This window comes from Anoplophora glabripennis, unplaced genomic scaffold (assembly GCF_000390285.2).
Source record: "Anoplophora glabripennis isolate ALB-LARVAE unplaced genomic scaffold, Agla_2.0 scaffold231, whole genome shotgun sequence".
NCBI classification, from domain to species: domain Eukaryota; kingdom Metazoa; phylum Arthropoda; class Insecta; order Coleoptera; family Cerambycidae; genus Anoplophora; species Anoplophora glabripennis.
In genome coordinates this window covers 353,934-368,683 of record NW_019416343.1, presented here as the reverse complement: position 1 = coordinate 368,683, position 14,750 = coordinate 353,934, and positions in this window count along the sequence as shown.

The window sequence follows — 14,750 nt, the reverse complement described above, 5'->3', positions numbered from 1 at the left end:
CCTAATAATGTATAAGTAATTCATTATAACCTTTATTTCATAGATGCATAAGGTGTATTAAGCACCTTCCAGTTAAACTCATTGAATAAGGAGTATGGAGATGATTGCTTTTTTTTAATAAAAGTTGTATATTGGTTATAAAAGTTTTAATATGCGCTATACACATTATTCTAGATAAACAGTTTAATAAGCCCATTTCTTTCAGTGAAGAAAATACGGGTGCATCGTTGCTAAGAAAATTAACTGGACAGTTTTGGGAGCGATTTATCATCATTTTTAGTATGTTTTATGTATGTTTACATTAGAACCTTAGCTTGTAATTACAGTTATCACCAGCACTAGATGTTCTAATAACGATATGGAACACTTTTATAACAGTTATTGCTATTATTTCGTAAAGGGTATAAAAAACGTTGTATACTAGTTATACAATAATTTAATAAAGAATAAGGTTTATAGTCACTATACAACTGTGCTAGCAATACGCGTTTTATATACTGTACTATTTTATACCTATATTCACCTGTTTAACTGTCACATATAGTATACAATGGTCTTATAATGGTATATAGAATTCTAATAAAGAATAAAACTCATTTCTTTTAGTGTGCTTTAAATCATCAATTACCTTGTGTCAATTAATTTTAAATCAAGACAACTTCACAAAAAAATCATTTTTACAGATGAGGCTTATATCATCTGCAGAGGAATTACCACCATTACTCGGTTATCAACTCTTATGCAATTTTAAAATAAATGTATGGGCGATATTATTGTTGATAGACATAATTGGTCCGGTAATTTTACACCACTTATTTTATTGTTATTGTGAGAGATTATTTAAATACGGGGTTTCAAAATAAATTGATAGGGTTAGAGAAATAATTGCCCCGTAAATGGCCACCACTATGACCAGACCTAAACAACTTTGATTAGTTTGGAACGCTAAAATAATTTCTTCTTCTTCTTTCTCTTCTACATCAGTTGAAACACGTGATGACTTATGAAATCGCATTATCAATAAATGCGACTTGATAAACGATGATCACAAGTTATTAGGCACAGCGAATTTTGATTTTTGGCGAATAAATTTCTTAGAGGAAATGGTGGTCATTTTGAACAATGTATCTAACTTATTGCCTAATAATTTCTTATTGTATATTCAAATTACATTGTTAGCTTAACAATTTTGTCATTGAAGTTTTCAAATTGGCCAAAGCGCAAAAAAATTCAAGTGAAGTAAATGATACATCTCCACTAATTATCATCTTACGATACCTCAATGACCTTGAATTCATGGTCAATTTACAACTATTAGGCCCAGTTTTGCAATGGTAATTTAATTTAACTCACACTTTCGCATAGCGATTTATTAAAGTAATAACATACATAATTAGAACATGAACATTAAACATATAAATACTTCCTTGGTTNTAATATTTATTAAATAAAAACGAATATAAATTTGTATTAAAAATGTATTCTTTTAATTCGCCTAACAAATATTCTAAAATCATAAATGGTTATATTAAATCTAATTTGTTAATTATAGACAAACATATTGTAAACTGTTTCTTTTTTTAATTCAAACAAATCAAATGACTTGTATTGAATGTAACCGGTTTAACTCAATGTAACCAGCATAAATGTAAACTAACTGCATTCAAAACAACCGATTGCTTTAAGAGAAAGTAATTGTTTTTTCAGTGTAGCACGCTATGAAAACAAATGTGTTATCCCAGTAATGTCACTATTTTACAAATTATTTATTGTTATAGTTTATGTTGGTTGGTTTGGAAATTTATACAGTTATCTGTGAGTTGAAAAACTAAAATTTTTAATAATATTGATATTTTCACATATTGAGAAGTGTAATATGTTTGTATTGTACTACCAATGCTATTTAAATTCTGTTCAAGCACTTGCAGATTGTAGCACTATTGTTAATAAAATAAGTAATGTTAACATAATTTTAAATGATGTAATAATGAAAAATGAGCAAAACAGTGAGAGATTGAAGTGAACGACAATTTAGAGAAGGATAGTGCAAGAAGGATATTACGAAAAAATGGTTTCAAATGTTATAAGGTGAAAAAAGTGTACCTCTTGAGCTTGAGGGAGGAAGATAAACCAAGGAGATTAGGATTCTGAAGGTGGTGACAAGAAAGAAAGAGGGAAAATCCTTTTATATACAAAAGAATTCTCTGGTCAGATGTGCCTAATTTTTGTAACAATGGATTTTTTTAATAGGAACATTTTCTTCAAATGGACTAATGGTAATTTACATTGGCACGGAAACTGCATTTCAACAGAGGTAAACTAATGGGTGCCAGATATTGCAGTATCTTAGCTGCAAAAAATTATATATTTATAAAAATGTTTGTAGTTGACCTGTTTAAAATAATTTCTATACATTAATCTACATCTTTGATATCAAAATTATAAAAATGTAATAAATATAAAAGATAAAGGCAACATGTAGTACATCGCATGAAAGAGGAAAAAACATGCAATTTTTTGTATCCACAGCCTGCTTCGATGACATTTTTTTTTGTCCGCGTAGAGGACGCAGCAAATTACATACGATTCTTCAAAAATTTGTTTACACCAGGTGAAAGATCAATTTTGCCATGAAATATTATTAAAAATAAATTTTCTCTATCTCTTAAAATGCAAAAATGCAACAAAAAACATATTTTGACGTACATCGTGTATTAAGCGAGATACATACGAGTGGCCCTCTTATAGTAGACAGCCTGTATGTATTTCATGCATATAAATTACTTATAACGTATGTGGAAAATATGTACAATTTTTCTTCAGTGTAAAGTCCTCTGATAATCCAACATTACCAATTTAAAGCTTAATTATTTTCAAAACATTTTTATTTCGGGTGCTATAACACCACTGAGTAAAAATAACGACTGCAATATATCTATCAAATCCTCAAATTTAGATACCAAAATAGTTAAGGTTGAGCATAGGTTACAATAAATTTGATCACCTGGTACGAATAAAGCCAGGTTTTTTATGATTTTTGTAGTGAAGAAGGACAGAATCAGTAATGTAGATTAGAGTGTAACCTTTATAAAGTACCATAAAATCACCTTCCTCTATACAGTTTGGAAATAAAGCGAGAACAAACGATTATGTAGGGGTTTATAATAGTACCTGTTGTCATTGCTGTGTCATTGGTGTCTTATTTAGATAAACTAGTGGGCCCCCCGTCCTTCCAGCTTACTATATTTAAATAAAAATATAAATAAACTCTCTTTGTTCCAGAACTCGAGGTTCTATTTCGGACAAATCGCATTTAGGTCGGCTTTCGTTAAGGCACGTTAGTGATACGAATGAGTTACGGTTTATTTTTAAATGTCGTTCCTCAACAAAACAAAGAACAAAATAAAAATGTCATAGCTGAGAGGAGAGGCGTGTGTTTCGCGTAAGATCAGAGGCGCCGTTGAAATATGGGGTTTCCAATTAAAATGAAGTCTTCTTGGATGCTTTAGATTTTTGTTGGTTCTTCGGGCAATGGATCGGTGTTATTCATAATTATGTTCCGTCATATGAAATAAGAATAACAAATAACTGTCTACTTCGTAACAGATTGGAGTTCTACAAAATTTCGCTTGGTCCTGAAAATGGTAAATCAAGGTGGTTGACTTACGAATAGAAACCTTAGTTTGAACTAAGCCAGGTAACTTCATGATTCACATAGCGTGAAGAACTGCTGGATCGCATTAATGAAATACACAACAGCTTTAACTTGAAGTTGGAAGATAATGAAGAAACTCTTTCATTTCTGAATGTCTTTGTCTAGATGGATCGGGGAAATAGTTGCATCGTAAATTGCCAACGCTATGACCAGACCTAAACAACTGTGATTATTTGGGAACGCTAAAACAATAATTTTTCTCTTCTACAGGTGATGACTTATGAAATGACATTATCAATAAATGCGACTTGAAAAACGATGATCACAAGTTATTAGTCAGAGCGAATTTTCATTTCTGGCGAGGAACAAATTTATTAGAAGATATGGTGGGCATTTTGAACAATGTGTTTAACTTATAGCCTAATAATTTCTTATTGTATATTCAAATTAGGTACATTGTTAGCTTAACAATTTTGTTTTAGCATCAAACTGTTGTCATTAAAATCATTATACAAGTTTTCAAATTGGCCAAAGGGCAAAAAAATTTAAGTGAAGCAATTGGTATGTCTCCACTAATTATCATCTTGCGATACCTCAATAACCTTGAACTCATGGTCAATTTACAGCTATTAAGCTCAGTTTTGCAATGGTATTTTAATTTTACTCACACTTTTCGCATACCGATTTATTAAAGTAATAACATACATAATTAGAACATGAACATTAAACATATAAATACTTCCTTGGTTGTAATAATTTTGATTTTTCGAGATAATTATTGCACCTTGTACAAAATTTAAGAAAACGAACTGATGGTTAATCTTAAATTAAATGTAAACCAAGGATTGAAAAAACCCTATCATAATGTATCTAAATTGTACCATTTTTTTTCCAAATTTGGTACCTCATTTTGAAGGCATATAACTCCGTCCATCCGGATGCATTTTTCTTATATTTTTTCGTAAAATATTATTTTTGATACCCTTTGATGCAATTGCTCTGCGTCAGTTCTTATGCGGAGCACCCTGTATACGGATGTACTGACCAGCTGAAAACATTTGACAAACAATAAGACGACTTAGCATGACGCTAAGAGAACACAACATTTCGAACCGAAATGAACATTAGAGCGGGCATAAGAGTACTACACTAATGCAAACAATTAAAGGGTCAAAAGAATTTCCGAAATTTTTTGGTGATTTTTGCCAGTCTGTATTTAGGTGAAAAATTTTGAAGATTCTAGTTTTTAAATCTATCGGTCGAAAATTTTTAGGAGCTATAAGTACAATTCTAAGAAATAGCGCGACACAAAAATTTTGCAAATTCACACGTACTTGGAAACATTTTTTTCAGTTAAACTATTGCATGGACCAGATACCTTATTTGTTCAGCTTCAATCTTCTTTTTTTTAATTTCTATCCGACCGTTTTTCATCGAAATATCGGACCTTTATTGGAAAAGGATCCTTTTGTCTTCAATCATTGATATCTCGGTGACAAATTGTCGTACAGAGAATTGAAGGGCAGTTTTGAAAACTGGAATAAATTTCCTATAACATTGCTGCTGCAACTTTTCGGATTTTTTTTTCATCTTTTAAAAAACAGGAAAGAAATGGTAATTTATGATTTTTTAGAAAATTGAGAATTGAAATATTCACGAAATGACTAATGTTAAGCATGTGAAGTTGCATCTAGATCTATCGAACCATTTCTTTGTTTCAAACCTCAAAAATTTTTTTTTAGGTTTTTTTCCCTTTTTTCCGGCAATTACGGTTTAATTTGTTGGAAAAAATTTTTTAAAATTTTTTGAAAAATTTTTGGAATTTTGCCTTTGAGGAAACCAAATTCCATTTTTTTCCTGCCGGTTTCGGTTTTTCTTTCTTTTGTTTTTTTTCTTCACTTTTTATTTAATTTAAATTTAAGTTTGTTGCCCCAAATTGGTTTTGGCTCCGGTTTGTTCCGTTTTTTTTGGCCAATTTTTTATTTATTTTTTTTTTTTTTTTCATCAATTTAAACGTTATTTGCGGTAAAAATGTGAGAAAACCTCAAAGAAGCCAAAACGGGAGAATATGCTATATGGTATCTGGCACAGTCTTGTTGAAATCACTTGTCTTCTAGATCCATATCTTGCAATTTACACACAAACTGAATTATCATGTCCCATCTGTATTTTCGAAGAAGAATGATCCGATGATGCCTCCGGCCCAAAGTCCACATCAAACAGTGACACGTGCATGCATTTGAAACTTGAAAATTTTTGGATTACTGAAGCTATCAAGATGAAAATTGAGCTTCATCGTTGAAAATGAATTTGTTGAAAATATCAGCATCCACATGTTATTGAACTATCTTCGGTCTGCATGGTCGGTAGACTTCAGTTCTTGAGTCAATTAATTCAATTCTATTACTAAGTTTTGTAAGTACGAAGATGCAAATCTTTCGTGAGAATACGATGTAGAGATCTTCTCGAAATGTCCAATTCTTAACCATGGTGCCGAATTGATGTTCTGGACTCTCGCCAACTTTTGGGTTGAGCGAGTTGTTCGGAAAGACGGTCATAGTGATCTTAAAGATCAGTAATAATCCTAAACTGTCAGCTGCCACGCTGTTTTTTTTTTTTCGTTAGCAACACTTTACCGCACAAATAACGCAGAACTGAAATCTTGCGCGAATTTCGGGACACCCGATACATCTTACCTTTATAAATTTGTTTCTTAAGTTATTAAAACCTTGTAAAATATATCGAGGAAATCAATAAACACCATCCGCTGTAATTTATTATCCCTTGCGGAGAACGGATTTGAATTTTTTTGTATTTTTACCCATTAGCAGCGTACTGCCGTAGGCAGTGGCTGTTGGTAATTATTTATGTCTGAAATTTTGCGAACAAATTTTTTATAACAGCTCCACAATGTAAATTAGATTATTTTGAGACCGAGTTATCTGCCTCCGCGATAAATATTTATAAAGCGTTTTACATAATGATTAAGATTGTTGTTGTTCTTTTTTCTAATTTCACTTATCAGCGCTTGAATAAATTATGCCAAAATAGTGGCAGGGAATTACTAGAGCACTTGTTCGCCTGTCAACGGCTTTAACACATAGTCAATCATATTTTTTTCTGAATAAGAGAATTTCGTTTATGTTTCATTATGTGGATACCATATTTAAATGCTTCCTTTTACATTTTCACAGTGTGTTTTTGTAATTTAACTCTTTAATAAACATTATGATAATAAGATATCATTTGTGTTGTTTTTTAATATAATAATAATAATAGACCAGTGAGGATCTGTTTTGAGGTGGATATAAGAGGGGGCAAGAAAATTTTTTCTGGATTACCTTCAGTACAACTCGCATAATAAAAGTGTCGATCCCTAGATCTGGGCGAGGTCCGGAACATTTTCAAAGTTGCAAAAATGTTTAAAAAATTACATACATATCTATATCTGAGTTTTTTTTACTTATATCTTGGAACCTATGCATTGTGGAAGAATATTGAAGAGGAAAAAAAAGTCTTAGAACTGAATTTTACATAATATACTGCAAGTTAAAAATGTTTAAGTAAAAGGCAAAATAATCAATTTTTTGGATAATTTTTAAAAAATATTTTAATTGCTCCAGTTAACTCTTTTTTTATTTTTAAACAATTAGATTACATTTATCAATTTGCAATTTAGTTGTTTTCAAAAATTATAATTTTAGAGTACTATTTTTTCTTAATTTTATATGTATTTAATAAAAAAAATAATTTCCTAATTAAAAAAAAAATATTTGTTAAAACAAAAATTATTTAAATAGTTGTAATAATTATAACTAAATACATTCATATTCAGAGTGTTGAAATATAAAGGTAAACAAATTTTTTTATTGAAAAAATGCAATAGCGTACGGTAAAATATACATTATATTTAATGCATAAATAATAAACTTTGTTTATAACAAAATATGTGCAAATTAAACAGTTGGCATTATGATATTCGAATTCCTTGGCTCGCGAGACATCGGATTAAAAAAAAAGATCGAAACTGGTCCATTAGAAGCCGAGATAATGCAATTTTTTTCGTACCTTCGCATTTTGAACCTCCGAATTCAGTCTCGGAACGAAAGCCCCCTCCTCCACTTTTCGTATTTTGAGTCACTTTTCGCGCGTGCGAGCTTTTCCGCTGATTTATCTATGTAGCTGATAACTTATGGATATGAAAATTTTTTCCAGCTTAGAATTCGGAAAACGAAGCTACTAAATCAAAGATTATTGCTAAATTGTTTATAATTTAAGGGTAAATGCCGATAAACTTTGTCCGCATATGTCTCGAGAACCAATAAACGAAATTTAACTCTTTTCACTCCGAGTACTTTAAAATAATAATATTTGAAAAAAACTAAATTGCAAATTGATAAATGTACCTAATCTAATTTTTTAAAAATATAAAAAAAAGTGTCAACTTTAAAAATTTACTGTGGCCAAAAACCATTTGAAAGGTTGAGCGGTCTTTTCTATGTGAAACCATTATCAAGTAGGTATCTAGATGCTTTATTTGAAGCTGTGCATTTTGAAAGTTCGAATTTTTTTCAAAATTTTTTTCAAAAAATTATTTTGCAAAAACTATTGAACCGATTTTAATGAAAGGTGTGTTATTTTATTATAGTCTAAATTTTTTTACTAAAATTAGAATGCCCTCGAACAATTAAAATATTAAAAAAAAATATCCAAAAATCTTGATTATTTTGCCATTTTTTTCATAAATCATTGCTATTTTGCAACATCGGTAATAAAGTTAAACATTTTTAACTTGCAGTATATTATGCAAAATTCAATTCTAAAACTTTTTTGCCCTTTAATATTAGGTTCCAAGATATAAGTAAAAAAATTCAGATAAAATAGTTTTTTTTTCCAATATTGAAAATGTTCCGGACCTCGCCCAGATCAGGGATCTACACTTTTATTATGTGAGTTGTACTGAACTAAAATGTGCCACCTTAATCTAAAATAATTTAAAAACGTCTTCTTGTTCTTAGTAGGCCACAGCATATAAATAAAGTAATAAACAATGAACGTGATTTTTATCTTACTGATCTGGAAAAATGCTAAGGTCACGTACAGACGTTTAAACACTAGAGCGAAACAAAGAACCCATACTTTTTGCCGATACCCGATCGGACGAGATAATTCAAATAGCGGTAAATTTTATCGCCCCGGAAGATTTTATATGCCAATCCGATTTCCAGGTGAGCGATTTTCCTGAATGACTGTTTGCCATGGACGGTGACTCTTCTAATTATATCAGCGAAGAAACCAGATAATCTGTTCTGGGCAATATATTGTTTATGTTATTACTGAATAACAATTACCTCCTTTTTCCGATTCTGATTGACATTTTTTATTTGCGGTACGTTTGCTAGCTTCCTGCGGTGTATCGTCTCAGGACATCGCCGCAAGAAGAACTTGATTTTGATCATTTAAAGGCGTTAGTGGTCGTTATCTATTTTTGTAATTCCTTTCAAAAGATTGTCTAGAATATTATCTGCGATTATTTATTTGTGGCATTTTCAGTTCCTTTTTTATTTAGTTGGGTATTACTACTACACTAAAAAGAAAAAATAATCCTTTGTACCAAGGACCTGTCAAAGGGTTGATTTTAAAAGATTAATTTTTCCTAAACAAAAATATCGTACTGAGAAAGTATAATATACAGGGTGTAACTAAATAAGTGTAAAACATTGAAGGGGGCAATTCCTCATCGAAAAATAGATAGGATCTTTCATATAAAGAAACTTCATTGGAGCATCCCTTGTTAAGATACAGCCCCTTAAAGGGGGTACATAAAATTTGTTTAACAATTTTTTTCACAAGCACTAAACAAGTTACAATATTGAAATTAACCTGACATTTTCTACTACCAAAAAGACACTTAGCCAGTAATTTATTTGGTTTACCCCATGGTNAATTAGTTTTGATTATTCCCCTTTAATCATTTAATGCAGGTAGTAACTACAAAATAACAGTAAATCCAGTCCGCATTTATGACGATGTATCTCTGTAGTTGTTCGTAAAATAATTTTTTACTGCGAACTGGTTTAATTTGGGCAAAAAATTCAAGAGACATTTTTTTTTAGAATGAAACAGGCTATCGGAAATAATTTTTTAAATGGTAAAAAAATAATAAGACAAAAAATTACGTTGGAAATAAATTTTAGGGGTTGCGTTTTCCACCCCTTACAACCATGGGGTAAACCAAATAAATTACTGGCTAAGTGTCTTTTTGGTAGTAGAAAATGTCAGGTTAATTTCAATATTGTAACTTGTTTAGTGCTTGTGAAAAAAATTGTTAAACAAATTTTATGTACCCCCTTTAAGGGGCTGTATCTTAACAAGGGATGCTCCAATGAAGTTTCTTTATATGAAAGATCCTATCTTTTTTTCGATGAGGAATCACCCCCTTAAGTGTTTTACACTTATTTAGTTACACCCTGTATATAATTCTTCACAAATTAAATGTTCATCTAATTTTTAATTCTTAATTCGATTAAAAAAAAGTAGGTTGATACCTATGATGAACTTATGTTCATTTGGAAAACGAATTAATTTAAAATTACTGACATTTTTTTAAATTGTTTAAAATTCATTTTTTTTAAATAATTTGTGATATAAAATGTAGTTAATTGTTTTTATACAAGGTGTCCGGGAAAATGTAGGAAATCTCTTGGATGCAGATAGAACAAGGAAAAATATGATGACAAGTTCTTATAAATTTTTTTCATACAGGGCCTCCCTACGGAGATGTGTCCCTGGAGGACTCCGCTGGAAATCGGTTTTTCTTGAATAACTTTTAAAGTATATATAATATACTGTATGTATATAATATACTATAAAGTATATTATATACTTTAATAAAAATTGTATGTGATGGACACTAGTAAGGACCTCTTAAAATAGTGTCCTTGAAGCATATTTAGCTACTTTAGTTTACCAGGGGCGGGCTAAGCTTTACAACTTAACGCCTAAATTTTTAACACCCTGTATGATAAAGACTTTAAAATAATAAATCTGGGTAGCTTCAACCTTAGACTAGAAAAAAGGTCCTCTTGTTTATTGTCGATAAAATGAATTGTTTACGAGAGAAAAAGAATAATAAACGAATTCATGTTTTATTTTTAATAAAACGGGCCATGATTTCCATTTTTTTGTCTCGACAACAAAGTGCGATACGAAGTCATTCAACCAACAGGAAAGTTTCATTTTAGGATGTTTAATCCGAAAAAATACAAAATTAAAAAAATAGCAGTGGTATCCCAGGAGGCACCTTAACAAAATTATTGAAAAACTTCATAAGACATGGACTCCGTGAAGTCTGATACACTCGCGGGCACGACGAATTGAGGACTGCTGTACCCGCCACAATAATCCAGCATTGTTCCTTATCACATCACGATGAAACGTGATTATCTGTAGAAGTTCCTCCATAGTGTCGACCGGCATAGAATGCACCAACTGTTTGAGGTGACCCTACAGGTAAAAATTCAGAGGCGTTAGGTCGGGAAATCGAGGAGGCCTACGGTTTGGATAGACCTTATTCAGATGCTTCCACACACCAACGCTGAAATGAGGTGGTGCCCCATCGTGCATGAAGTACATGTTTCGACGGGCTTCAATTGGTAAGTGTTCTATTAAATCTTGAAAAGCGTTCTTCAGGAACTCCAAATAAAGTTGTCCATTCAATCGTTCCGCCAATACGAATGATTCAATTAAAAAATTGCCAATAATTCCTGCTCAAATGATAATTGATTGGAACTGATGATGATGCGAAACAATAGTGGTATGAGGATTTTCATCAGTCCATACATGTGTGTTGTGTAAATTGGTGATACCGTTTTTGGTAAACCTTGCTTCATCCGTGAGAAGAATAATGCTGATGAAGTTTACATTATTTCGTTGCTGATCCAATAGCCAGTTTGCAAACTGTATTCTACGAGGAAAATCTTCATTAATCAGTTCATGTAGTTTTTGCAAATGGTGTGGATATAACAGCTGTTCTTGAACTTCATGTAGGTAGGTACTATTGTTTTCCATGTATTAAACTATGCTGATAATTTTCGAGTGCTCGTTGATGGAGTGTCTTCTACAGCAATTAAAATATTTTCCTCTAATTGCGGCGTATGTACGGTTCTTCTCAGACCAGCGTCAGTACTATTTTTTTCAAATTTTCCTACAAATATGAAGAAAGTCAATAATATGTATTACCTATTAACAGCAATCGCCCACCATTGTCCCTTAGACGTTGGTCAACTCGTTGAAATGTCTTCTGGCTTGGCAGAACACGATTAGGAAATCTGTCGTGATATAACCTTTTGGCTTGTAAAGCATTGCAAGACGCAAGACCATACATGATATTATATCTGCATACTCAATAAACGTGTATTCCATATTTCGAAATAATTCACAATTAAATTCACCACGAAATCCAAAAATTGGTAAATCAATAACGAAGTAAAGGATCAAATGTGTTGTCGAAAAAGAAAAATAGAAATTATGGCCCTTTTTATTAAAAATACAACATGAATTCGTTTATTATTCTTTTTCTCGTAAAGGTTCATTTTTTCGACAATAAACAAGAGTACCTTTTTTAGTCTAAGTTTGAAGCTACCCAGACTTAAGGCATTAAATTGTAAAGCTTAGCCCGCCCCTGGTAAACTAAAAGAGCTAAATATGTTTCAAGTACACTATTTTAATAGGCCCTTACTAGTGCCCATCACATAAAATTTTTATTAAATTATATTAAGTACTTTTAAAGTTATTCAAGAAAAACCGATTTCCAGCAGCGTTTTTCAGGGACACATCTCCGTAGGGAGGGACTGTACGAAAAAATTTTATAGGAACTTGTCATCTTACTTTTTCATGTTCTACTTGCACCCAAGATATTTCCCACATTTTGCCGGACACCCTGTATATAACCATGCGGCTCGAAGGACCAATGTTTGATTTTGTGGTAAATAAATTGACCTTAAAGTGGACTGTATATTTGTTGACAAATGTTACAATATGACATGTATCAGAAGCCTACGTTATTACAACAACTAAACTTAAGCTAAGGAAGCTAAGGAGCGTGCTCCGTCCAATAATAGTCAGCAATACTACATATCATAAATTTTTAAATTATCTTTCATGTTATCTTTGATAAGATATTGATTAGAAAATAATACTACACGGCAATATAAAGGAAACATATAATTCTGTTTACTATTACTTACTAATCGCAACAGTAAGATGCTTAAATCAATTTAGTTCAGTCCAAAAAAACATCCGTTCAACTCACATTAAGTTGTTAGATCTGAGATTGAAATACGCAATATCAGAGATAATTCTATATGAAACCCAAGCTATTTGTTATGTATGAGAGATCACAGGAATAAAAACAAGCAATCTAATTTATTTTCAACCAGAACTGAAGTACTTAACGTAAATGAAACCGTTCATATTTCGTTAGACAAATATAATATTTTCCAGCGTTTAACAAAAAGCAAATGTATATTTCAGGAGTAGCCTATATTAAAAAAGTTGCGCGATATTCGGATCTGCTGTGGAAGCAAGCTCAGGGGCTCAGCCAAGCGCGAGAGGACGTCATCCAGAGAGAGACGCTTTCGACGCTCGCGTCAAAGTTTGGAAGTTTCTTATGTAGCGTTTTTTTGGTCTCGGTTTAGGTTAAAAGGATTTTCTATGGGAGAGTAGATGTATCTATAGTGCGTCTTACAGTTCAGGTTAGAAATATTTCTTCTGTTATTGAAGCTTTAAAGTTTTTCTTTAGTAGCAGTTGAAAATAAAGCAAAATACGTTATAAGATATACATGTGTACTTCCAAATGTTACAATAATTTATTATATATACACAAATAATATAATATAAGAAAAGATGGTTTAAATACCTTTAATACTAAAGTGAAATATAATCAAGCTGATTCTTGGCAGAGGAGTAAGGTTCACACAAAATATGCAAAGGTGAAAACTAAAATATTTGTCCGTGTTACTGGTAAACAAAAAACATTCAATTTGACAGTTTAAAATATTAGGAGCATCTATGAAATTATGAATTAATTTGTTTAAAAAGTCAGCAATATATTTAGCAGTTCCTATTTATTATTATTTATCCTGTAATCGAAGTGAACAGGAACTTTTTTCTTACTGAATGATAAAATATTACTTTTCCTAATGTTTAGAAAGAAGCTCTCTCAGAGAGCTTGGACATGCAACATTATTCACTAACATTAAAAAGATCATTTTGAAGTATTTCAGAGTTATAACAGTTGTCGACAGTATCTTGCAATTTCATATCATCACCAATAACTAAACATCAGGATTAACAGTCGTATCATTAATAAACAAAATAAATAACAATGTCCCAAGTATCAATCCTTAAGCCACACCAGATGAAGCCAGAAATAGATCAGACTTACAATGATGATGTTTAACATATTGCTTTCTGCTCGATAGGTTGGAAGTTAAAAGTAAAATTAATTATTATAAAAATTGTGGAAGGAGTGATGAAAAAAGTATAACTAATAAAAAAGTTTTTAGGAATAGGAAATTTGAAGCTTTTAATTTTACGGTTTCTACTGAAGAACAAATTATACATATTTCAAAAATAGACTATCAGATTACTATTGTTATTATATTATTGCATTTTTAATTTTCTTAACGAATTTAATACTATGTAGTAGTTGACGGAGACAGATGAATTTTTTTTTCGATGTTATCAAGGTACTGTTTATTTCTTATATGGCTTGTTAGACAGCATTTGAAGTTTTTTATATTTTTTGTTATTCGATTCAAAGCACTAAAAGTATTATATTTAAATTGATATACAGACAGACTGATTCGCTCATAATGTCATTAATTTTAACCACGTATTCGGAAGGCCTAATAAAAAGAGAAAATCGGAAAAATACTTTACTAGACTTTTTAAAAAATAAGCAAATTACCCCTAACTCCCGTTAATTCGGCAATCTACTTCGTGACAGAGAACGCGTAGGCGGACTAGAGACCGTTCGAACGTTGAAGCGAAACAGCTGATTTCCCCAGTCGTTTTGAATTTTGCAATTGGC